This window comes from Anguilla rostrata, chromosome 5 (genome assembly GCF_018555375.3).
Source record: "Anguilla rostrata isolate EN2019 chromosome 5, ASM1855537v3, whole genome shotgun sequence".
NCBI lineage: Eukaryota > Metazoa > Chordata > Actinopteri > Anguilliformes > Anguillidae > Anguilla > Anguilla rostrata.
In genome coordinates, this window is record NC_057937.1 from 55,302,358 (window position 1) to 55,314,357 (window position 12,000).

Consider the following 12,000-nt stretch of genomic DNA (forward strand, 5'->3'; position numbering starts at 1 on the left):
CGTGCTTGATGTGTTATATGACTTAATTTTCAATATCCAGTACTTGGAGGTTTAACTGCACTGCGACTATGACAGAGTAAACCTTTTCCTCACTTAACTTTTTGTTTATGAAACAAACTTTTGTATTATAGCATTTGTTACCAACATTTTCCCTGTGACAAATTAGTGGTAACTAATTTTGAAAATATTCATAAATTAAGAATTTCCACGATGACAATGCTTATTTCTTGTTTATTTAGGGGTAATTTCTGGAGGAAACATTTCCAATAACCCACAGTATTGCTGACCAGAAGATTTTTCAACAACCCAGGTAGTATATATATGTCCAACACTTTTTGTACAGTATATCCATGTAGTAGTTATTCTCTTTAATCAACACATGGGGAATTGCCACGTGCCAGTTGAAAGTATAAATAAAAAGTTTAAATTGTAGCGTAGAAAAGTGTATCTGCTAAAAACTGGTCCCTGTACCTCATTCCTGCTTTATGTATTCAGACTGAGCTTCTGGATGTGAAAGCAGGTTCAGGTCAAGGGCTTGTACCCCCGAAGGCCGAGGAGGCACAGGGTCCCACATGCATATGAAAATGTTACTCCTGTCCTGCAATCATGCCACACTGTACCTCCAACTGTGTTTGCTTATTTTGGGGAAGGGGGGTGTTTAGAAATGTTCACGTTTTAGGCTGGATGCTGTTGATCGTTCAAAATGTACAGAACTAGGAGGGATGATCCAGCTGTAGGACATTAGTCTTGTCCACTTGGGCTATTTTGAAGGGGAGAATTTCCTTTGGCTCTGCAAGTCTAAAAGACAATAGAGAAATGTAAATGTCGGCCCTAGACATCTTAATGTGCATGCTCACAGGAAATGTAAATGTCAACATAGATAGCTGTCACATGCATAACTTGCAACCTACTAACCCTCATACTCTAAAGGGCATTCAGTACAGCTACCCTTACGTTGTCTCCCTGAGCAGCACTGTTTATTCAAGGTCTGCTCCTGTTCTGTTTATACAAAGCTACTGCTTCATTTTAGTAAACTGCTGAACTTGATATTCAAAAACCGGGGGGAAAAAAAACAGTCAAATTAAAAATGTTTTAGTTGTGGAACTTCTTTTGATCCTTCTGCCTCTTTTCCGCCCTCCCTCCCTCCCTCATGCTCACTGATTTGCTTGAAAGCCACGCAAACAGCAGCAGGGGCTGTTTACCGCACAGAGCAGCTGCTGGCCCTTCAGGGGCTGTAGGGAGGGATGGGTACGGAAAATGAAGAAACAAAAATGGGCTTTTTGCTTATTTTATTTTTTTTGTGGGGGGGGGGGGGGGGGGGGTGACATTTTCCTTGAACCACTGAAACTCATTTCATGGACATCACTTGAATAGAGCAGGATAATGAACCCGAAATTTATAGTTTCTTTTCAACTGACCTTTCAAGCAATCCCTGACACCCCCTGCCTGAAAAGAGTGGCTCCTAATTAAAAAAATGATAACCAGGCTAATTAGCATGGCCTCTTAATAGATAACAAAGGACCACGCATTGATGAAGCCTTAAAATTCTTCACAGAGAGATGCTAAGAAAATATAAATGAAAGCAGGTCTTGCATGTTTGGCCTTGCATTTTAATGAGTACAAGCACAAGTAGGTTGGAATGGAAAGGTACTCAATTGAGACTAACGCTCTTTAGAAAGCAACAATATTGCAACTCTCTTTGCTGGGGAGATACTGCAGGGCCTTTGTGGAGGCAGTCACTTGTAATTATGAATCTCTTCTTCTGTGACCACAAAGAGGAAAAAATGAAGCTCGGATCAAAGCAGTCTCGTAAGGATGAGCTCCTTTCCTCCAAACTGTTCATCAGCTCTAAACTTTTAATCTTCAAAGGCTTCCTCCTGCCTACTTAGTAGTCATCCTGTAGCACTGGCGCGACCATCCACTCAATTCCTGAAGCATCATTTGCTTGCGTATTTGCTTTGTCAGAGACTAGAATTACCATCAAGTGCCACAGGGTACTAGCATGGTGACTCTCTCAGTCGTGTAGCTATCCCGGTCTCTGATCTCACTGCGATTAATGGGGTTTTACATGATGAGTGCACGACGTCTGCGCGCGCAGTGCATGCGCTTGTACATGTTGTCACAAGTGGAGCCCACTCAAAGTCCAACTTCAGCTCTGTGAGTAGGAGAATTCTGGAGACACACTCTCTCAAAGCCCTGCTTTCTGCTATTTTTATTCTTTAAAAAAATTAAATAAAATTCAAAACCTCTTAACTTGTGATGTGGAAGCGGGTGTTACAGGGGTTTGATGGACGTGTGCGACTCAATCCACTGTGCGTAATGAAACGTTAAAACCACTGGGATGAAGACTTAATCTGCTGGGAATGTAGCAGAATGTTCCAGAATGCTGCCGCTGTAGCAGAACGTTCCAGAATGCTGCCGCTGCAGCAGAACGTTCCAGAATGCTGCCGCTGTAGCAGAACGTTCCAGAATGCTGCCGCTTTAGCAGAACGTTCCAGAATGCTGCCGCTGTAGCAGAACGTTCCGGAATGCTGCCGCTGTTGAGCTGGACTGCCGGGTCCAGATGGCTCCTTCAGAAGGCCTCGACTGCTGTGCCCAGCCTGTGGCAGCTGTGAGCGGCGTGGGCAGCATGCTCAGTACAACCGTGTCTGATGGGCTCTCTTATTTTAAATAAATTAGCATCTCAAATAGAGAGATATTTCATGTGGCCTGTGTCCTCGTTGTGGCCCTCATCATTTGGCATGTGGCTACATATCTTGCTGCTTGTGGGGCTTTAGCCCCTTCTGAAAGTTTTTCCTCTCTCTCTCTCTCATTTTCTCTCTCTCTCTCTCTCTCTTTCTCTCACACACACAGACACGCTCGCTCACATGTGTACACAGTATGTGCTTTGATAGATGACATTACACTAATGCACCAACTTGGACATTAAAATATGATTGGTTCCCCACACTCCAAATAGGGGGAATTATTCTGAGGCACACTTCCATGAAGCAGTGAAGTACCAGAGAACGGGCTTTCTCCCAGCATGCTTTTCTGCACCACTGACTGCGAATCAGGTGTAATATTAGCTATAGTACGACAATGCTGTCAAACCCAGGGATGTAATTAATACAAAGTCCTCCTACTGGAAGTGCCACTTGGAAGATGTGATGATGATGATGATGATGGGGGTGGTCATTATCATAAACACATCTTGTGCTGTGCTGTGCTGTGTGTCTGTCCCGCTCTCAGGGTACATCTCAGCCACTGGAAATAGATTTGGGATTAAAATTTTTAAAAAGTCCTTGGAGTCACAAGCTTACATTAGCGTATGCTGCTTGGGATGGGTGTGAAACCTCTTAGTATTGGTATACTTGTTGAATCTAGTACAATACAGCCATGCTGCCTCGAGTCCAATAACATTTTTCTTCACCTTTTGAGTTTCCAAGCTGAAATTTAATATATGCATCATACGTTCTTCTGTTTCTTTTTCTGGAAAAAAAACAAAAAAAACAACAGTGATTTAGAGAAAGCAAGATGGTTGGGTTTAAAGCAGTGGTTGCAGGTTTGATTCCCAGGTGGGACACTGCCTTTCTGCAAGATATTTAACCAGTATTGCAATTACCCATTTGTGGAACAGGATTTATATGATGTATTGTTGTATGTATTTTAAAAAAAGAACTTTATTAACAAAAGAACAAATGTTGACCCAGTCATAGATATAACAACATCACTAGGAACACCATCTGGCAAGGCAAGGATCTGATCTGGAATGTAGACAGCTCTGTCCTGAGCATTTGCCTAAAAAATGCCTCAAAATATGAAATATCAGACAACATGTATAGAGAATCCAGCTGGCAGCCCCCCTGGAGTGGTGCATAATTGCCCATTTGTTCACATCTCATTGTATACCAGAGATCACCTCCAGCCAATCTGAATTTACAGTTTACAGGCTGCACACAAAATGTCTATCCGTCATCTAATTCCTGGTCTGGGTTATTGGGGGGTGCTGGAGCACACACACCTTTCACTCACACACAGTTAATTTAGATTCTCCAATTACCCTAACTTGCATGTCTTTGTACTCTGGGAGGAAAACAGAGTACCTGGTGCAAACCCATGTGGACAAATGGAGAACATGAAAACTCCACACAGAAAGGCATCAGCTGGGATTCGAACCGATAACCTTGCTTCGACAGTGGTACACACTGCCCGACGGTGCCCACACTGCCCCAATGTGGTACCCTGTACACAAAATGTACTCCGCAAACACAATGACTGTTTGTGTGTGACTGTAGGTTGGGTGAGCCTGATGTGAGTACTTATCTGTGCTGCCCTAAGTTGGTTGAGCTCAACGTAATTTCTTGTCTGTGCTGCCCTAAGTTGGCTGAGCTCCGTGTGAGTCCTTGTCTGTGCTGCCCTAAATTGGCAGTGCAATGTGAGTCCTTGTCTGTGCTGCCCTAAGTTGGCCCAAGCTCTGTGTGAGTCGTTGTCTGTGCTGCCCTAAATTGGCAGTGCAATGTGAGTACTTGTCTGTGCTGCCCTAAGTTGGCCCGAGCTCCGTGTGAGTACTTGTCTGTGCTGCCTGAGGTTGGTGGAGGGTACTGTACGGTTATGAGGTAATATTTGGTGGAAAAATAAGAGGACTGCTCCTCCAGCCCACAAGGTAGAATGGGGCCTGAAAGTAAACTTGTTAAGATTAATTAAAAGAGCAAACGGCAGATGAAGTGCCGCACAAAGAATACAATTTGGACATTATCGTTCAAAAGATACTTTTATTCCAAAGCTCTGATGCAAATAAATTGCCTAATTTTCATTCAGCTTTGCTATTGATTTACATATTTGTTAACAGTTACCACAAGCAATCAATACCTAAGCCATTTGCCGAGTAATTGCGTAACCGGTTGCATGTTTTGTCCAAGATGTGGGTGGAATTAAATAAACATGCAGTTTTTGTGCCGCGTTTTAATCACATATTTTGAATGCCTTGTGCAAGAACCGCCCTTGTACAAGAACCGCCCTGTGCACAAAGCGATTTGATTATTTGCAAAGGCTCAATGAAAAAGCTGTGATGTCGGGAGAGGTGGCAAAGAAGCTTGGAGTGCCTTCATCCCTTTATGTTCTTAACTGAACATTATAATGCAGCTGTAACAATGTATTTCAATTCAAAGAGCATTATTGGCATTATTATTGTTTTTTTTTTTTTTTTTTACCTCCTGCGTCATACGGCGACCACATACATGCTCCTCTCGGGGTAGCGGCTGTACCCACTCAAAAAAAACAAAAAAAAAAAATCTTGTGAGAAAATTTCTGCTTCCATTGTGTTTGAGTTTCTCTTACTTTATTTCAGTAATATTTAGATTAATTGTGACTCCTGCAGAACAAGCTCCCGCAAGGGTTGCCTTTCAGGAGAGACCAGGATTATGCCTGTAGACAGAAGGGTTCAATAATCGTAACCATTTTATCTTGGGCATGTCGTTTTCAGGCTTAAAAAGAGGGTACAGAAGGGGTTCATCTAAATTATTTCAGAAGGAACGATAGTGGGTGCCATTGAATAATTCTAATTATGACAAGTATATGGGAAATGCATACCTGATTTCTTTATAACTAAAATTATTTTATGTAAAGCGTACAATACGCAGACATAAAGCAATCAGGTAAAAACAGCTAACTGTGAAACAGCAAACAGGTTTAAATATAAATACTTTACCTGTTAGTACCTCTCTGACTGTCATTGGTATAGCCACTAACCTGCTGACCAAAAGTTTAAAAAAAACTAACTGTCCTCTGCTTATTGAATGTTTTCCAGTCCTACTTCTTTCTGTGCCTGGACAGTCTACTTATGTTCATGCAGGTGTCAACAAGTTTCTGTCATTACTTTCCATTTATTCTTCTCTGTGAAAACTTATAATTAACTTATTAAAGAAAACTCCTTTAAATAAATCATAAGGCGCATTGCAAAGGGAACTTGTCAGAGATCAAAGCTGTACAAAGCTTTCAAAATGTTCTCTCTCTATTCAGTGTTCTAGACGTCTAGCACGGGCGTCTGTACAGTAAGTCTTAGGACAAAATGTTTTCCTTTATTAAGCCGTATGTACGTATGTTTGTTGGTGTGCTGGTCGTTTTTGCTCATATTTGTGTTGCAATTTTTCACACTTTAATTTCTTTCCTTTTTTTTGTACATTTGGTAAAATTTTGTGCATTGGTAAGCAGTGGAGGACCAATAAGATACAAACACCAGTTAATCAAAAATAGCTTTGCTAATTGGACACTGCCGATAGACATTTTATAAGATGTGGCAGGATACCCTTATCAAGAGACAGCAGTGCATGAAGTTCTCAAATATGAGATATCCATTATCTGCCACCCAATTATTTTTGACAACCTCATTTCTTCACTGGCTGTGCTGGAAATTGTTTTTTTTTTTTTTTGTCTCAATCAAAGGAAATCTTGACAATGCGTCAGAGACCTCCATCAAAAACATGAGAGACTGACGCGAAAAATCTGGAAGTCAAATTGATTTAATCCACGCTGTTCTGTGAAGGTGGTGATAATATCACATCCTTTTAATGGGGTATGGAGGGGAATTGTGGAGATAAGGCTCGAGAGCTTGTGGAGTTTGGGTATGAGGGTGAAGTGTGGGGTGAAGCAGCAGAAGTGTACTGGTCTCTTAACAGCGATTGATGTATCAGAACCATCGTCTGCTGAGCTGCTTTAACCCTCCTGTTCTGTTCATTTTTTAGGTACAGCAAAATGTTCCTGGGTGATATAAACATACAGGGGGGGTTTGCAAATACATGAAATGAACCATTTTCATTTAAAATGTTGATTACACTAATTAAGGCCAGTAGAAGAAGTTTCATACTGAAAAAATAATTTTAAGTATTTTTCCTAGATTTTCAAACTTTAAAAAGGGTCAATTTGACCCGCAACATAACAGGAGGGTTAATAAAAATAGATGAAGGGGACAAGTGCATGCAGACCTGGGTCAAATACGTATTCGGCCCTGGTCTGTGTGCATGTAAACCTCTTCAAATACATGAGCAAAAAAAACTACATGTACAATGTACAAGTGACTTGCATAACAGAAATTGAATTCTGGCCTTTTTTTCGCAGAGAGTCTTCAGATTTTCCATTGTGCTTAATTCGCTCCGGTGATTAGAAATTCACAGAAGCAGCGAGGTACTTAACTCGAGCAAGGTCCTCAGCAATTTATGACTTGTTTATTTCCACGGCAATTTTTGACGGCTGGAAAATTCGCGGAAGCGTTCTGATGAAGTACTTTTGCTAAAGTGTTTTCAGCGCGGTCTCGCCGGGGGATGCTCCCATGCTCCTAGATACAAAGCTGCTTGTCTTATTCTTCCTGCTACACTGCTGCTCAGATATCAGAAGGCTGAAATATTACAAGGAGAGCCATCCAGTATTTTCTTTTGTTATTTTTTTTGTTTTTTGGCTACTTGCGTCACGCCGAACAAACAGGCAAATTTGGATTAATGTGCAGGCGCTAGAAGCGTATGTAATCACTGTGTCGCTGCCAAGCGGTGCCTAGGAATTAAACACGTTAAATTCTGATCAGATGCCATGTAAGAGTTATCAAAACTAGTTAAACTTTTTTGAAACTTCACAAATATACTTAATTAATGTAATTTATATTACATTTTTAATGATTAATCAATTTTTAAAAATGAAATATTCAGAATTGTTTCCACATTGTTTTAAGGGCAGGAGCAGACAGGCACAGCCTGTGGTATTAATTACTATAATACTACAATGTAACACAATGTAACTTCCATATGTGCTTATAGACTATGGGGAATTCAAAATCTTATTACAAAAACAAAACACCAACACACAGATTAAAAAAATAGGGGTGTGATGAATCTGATTATTTTACATATATAGTTTCTAAATCAGGAGAGTGTCACTGTCTTATAAAAATAGTTGCTGGGATATAATTATTACACTGACAGACTACCGTGAGGAGATTTGAATATAAGGCAATACAAATATCCATGCAAATCTGTTTCCCCTGCAAAAGCAAAGGATTATAGCCAAGTGAAAGTCAGGTGGAATGGATTTCTCAGATGGTGTACAATATAGATCAGATGTGTATCAGATAATGTGTTCTTCCTAGGAATTGTGGCTGGGTTTTAACTGCTGTCCGTCCACCCTTATTTTCATATTGGGGATCACAAATAGTGCTCTCCTTGCAAAAGACACGGATTCTAACACAGTAAAGCTAGGGTGAAATGGATTCCTCCAAATGTCTACTATTCGAAAGAGATGAGATTCAAGACACATTCGCCCTAGAAATATTACCTGAGGGTTTAACCCCAGCACGATTTACCGTTCAACCTTTGCCTAACAACAACAACAACAACAACAATAATAATAATAATAATAATAATATAGATGGGTGATAAATGAAAAGACAACTTGAATAAATTAGTGGAGAATCATAATGAATGCATATACTTCCTTACAGGTGTACTGCATGATACAATTAAGCAATCACCATCCTATCATGTTCTGTGGCATGTATAAAAGTGCCCAGCAGGCTCAGTTGACCTCGGTTTTGGATCAAGATGGCAAGAAGAAAAGATCTGAGTGACTTTGTGGAAGAGTGTTCATTATTGGGGCGTGGATGGCAAAAGCTTCAGTCACAAAGACTGCTCAACTGGCACCAGATCGCTACCCAGCTGAGAACCCATAGGACCGTGTTAGGGAGCGCTCTCCGCCAGCATCATTATAACATCAAATGAGGGAGTAATTTTTGGAAGAATGGTGTTCCATCCCTCTGGTAGAGTTCCAGAGGCTTGTAGAGTCTATGCCAAGCTGCCTTGAAGCTGTTCTGGCAGTTCGTGGTGGCCCAAGACCTTACTAAGATGTTGGTTTTTCCTTTAATTTGTCACCCATCTGTATATATATTGTGATGCCTGGAAGGGAATTGGGGTGCACCCCCCCCCCCCCCCACCCCCACCAGGGGGCAGCACCTGCTCTACAGACAGGTACGGTCACAGCTGTGGTTCATTGCAATTACATCAGCTGTGGTCCATTGTGGGCATAAGGGGGAGTGTGTTGAGGGCGTTTGGCGGCTATGCACAGTGTGGTGGATTTTTTTTTTTTTTTTTTTGTGGTTTTGGTTTCTCTTTTTTTAGGTTTCTTTGATGGTAAGCCAATTTCTATTTCTATTGTTTGTGTTTTTCTGTCTGTTCACCACATGATCAGTGGCCACCCCCAGCCCTGAATATATATATGTGTGTGTGTGTGTGTGTGTGTGTGCATGTGTGTCCATGCTCGATTGCTCGATCAGTAATTGGTCTTTCTTTCGGATATTACCAGAGTTAAAAAGGGTCATGTTAAATGGGTCAGGTGAGTCACAACAATCCCTGCAAGCATTTTCAAGGTAGAAAATGTGTCTCAGGAAATCAAGAGAATGAGGTTAAAATCCGAATCTAAATAAAGTAAATTATAACCATGAATTGAAAAGATATACATTTGATATACTTTATACCTTATTCTGTGCAGTCCCAGTCAATCAGATTGGATGAAGTTCATTCTGTACATAGTGTGTAGAAAGTGTTTTAATTTGACAAAAATACAGGTCAGGGTTAAATATTTCCAACTAGAGATGGAGAAAAACTGCATCACTGAAAATTTAATTAAACAGCCTAATTAATTATTTAGCTCTGACTCAACAAACAGTAGCAAATGCTACGTAATTAAAGGACTCAAATGGCTGACTCTTCATATACGAGTTTATTTATATCCATAATTTCGTAACAACAGTACCCATAGCAACAAAGAAACAAAACTTTTCAGGGAGAATTTTGTTTCTAGGCAACGAGTTTGAAATATTTTACCGAGTGATGTTTGTGACAGGGGGACACAGTGCCCTGGAGAGTGGAGGGAGAGCTTTTCTGAAGCATTCTGTGATGACTAGAAATATTAGTCATCCATTTTCAAGCAGGCTGAGTTGCACATATGATTACTGTTGTTTTTTGTGTTTTTTTTTTTTTTGCTTTGTTTGTTTCTGAGTCATCGGAATTTGAGACGCATTTAAGCAATACGTCACGAGAGGCAGCGCTGTAGCGTGTTAACAGGCACTACCACATGCTGACAGGGGAGATCAGAATGTCGGATTAACAAATTGATTGATTGCGGGGAGGCAGTTGCTTGGGAGAAAGACCGGCATCCATTGTCACTCAAAAAAAAAAAAAAGCTGATGTGGATGAATGATAGTCCCATTAAATAACACTATCTGTCAATTTAGAGAGTCCCCCCCACCTTCAGAGAGTGACAGTTCGATTTGGCGGTTGGGGAGGGACTGAGTCATCGAAATCCAGGAGCAGCAGTGTTGTCACACCTGCAGCACATTAACCCCCTAAGCCGGGCCAGAGCACATGTATTTGCATTCATTCCGTTGTTTTTGTGGTGAAATTTTTTCAGTCTCACTTGCAGTGGGAAAGCAAGCTACTTGTAAGTATAGCTCAGAAAAAACAATGCAAAAGGCGTTTGTTTGCTGGTATTATCATCGAATTTGAACCAGGATTTTTCCAGGGTTGTGGCTACATTACTACATAACAGTTGAACATTAGCTAGCTCGATGGATATATGTATAAACCTAGCAGCTTGAAGAAATTTTAAGATTCAACGCTAGTAGGCTGGCAGTGCTATATAACCTATAATTTAAAAAAATATATATAAATAAATATTAAATTGAAATTAAAGACAAAATTGCAACAATATGATGATGCAGTTCCAGGGCTTGTATTGTAAGGATATGCTGAAGAGTGGCCCTGCATCCCTGACAAGGTCAGATAATGGATGAATAATGCATTATTTATTTTGCATATGTGTGTTGTTAAATAGAAATTTATCCTGTGTAGCAGTATTTATTTATTTATTTATTTACATACATACTTACCCTTCCATGGGCTTCTTTAGACAAGATGTGTAATGAATTTCAACCCCCAAATCCATTATATGTATCCAGCATAAGGACAAAGAAAATTGTTTGCAGTGTGTTTTGGTTGTAATGTAAAAGTAAACTCCATTAGTAGTTTTTTTTTTTTTTTTGCAAACTGCACAAAAGAACTTAACATAAATGCCTACGTTTAAATGGCAGAGCCATTTATACAATACAGTCTGATTCTATTATTTTGAAAAGCCATTAACATTGTTTGCCTTAACATGTTCTTGTTTTTTGCTTTTAAAGTCAGAAGTCAGTACAAGCAGAAAGATGGCCAATTGTTAACTGCTATTCTGTAATACAATTCACTGCTAAAAGATTTGGGGATGGGGTTTAACTGTGTTAAAATTCAGAATTTGCTGTTTGAGGCTTATAAAATGGACAGGCAAGTTTTTAGCAGGTTCAGTTGCTGCAGTTCGTGCAGCTTTTGTACTTCTGGACAGTACTGAACGTAGGGCACATCTAATTCAAAAAAAAAAAAAAAAAAAAATTCTCCATGCAGTAGCTTTATATTTCCCACTTTTTCTTAACGTGTGATTTCAGTGTCAGGTCAGCCGCGGCTGTCTGAGCCGAGTGGTATTCTTGTTATTAGGGTTTTTGCTCATGCATAACAAGATGAAAATGTCCGCATAAAAAGTTGGGAACATGACATAAGACGGTTGGTTGTACTCGATTGTAATGCCCCGATTGAACGATTGTCCCTCTTATCTGGGAGTAACAGAACATTCCGTTTGAACGACCAGTGACTATTCATGCGCGCTGTCACGTGATGGTATGCTTTCAGAGTGCGGACATCACTCAGAACGTAACTGCAAGCTGCTCTTAAACAGGAAAATATTTTCTAGTCTTTTTGGCAGGAAAAACGATGTCAGTCTTCTTTACACTTTGTAGAATCTCCAGATGAGAATATGATATGTCAAAAAAAAAAGAAACTTTGGCGGTTATTATTTTTTTTAGCAACACAGACTGGTGGCGTGACTGCATTTCACAAAAGAACTCTTGAATATGCATTTCCAGCGCACGGTGGAGATGCGTGTGGAGATAATGTA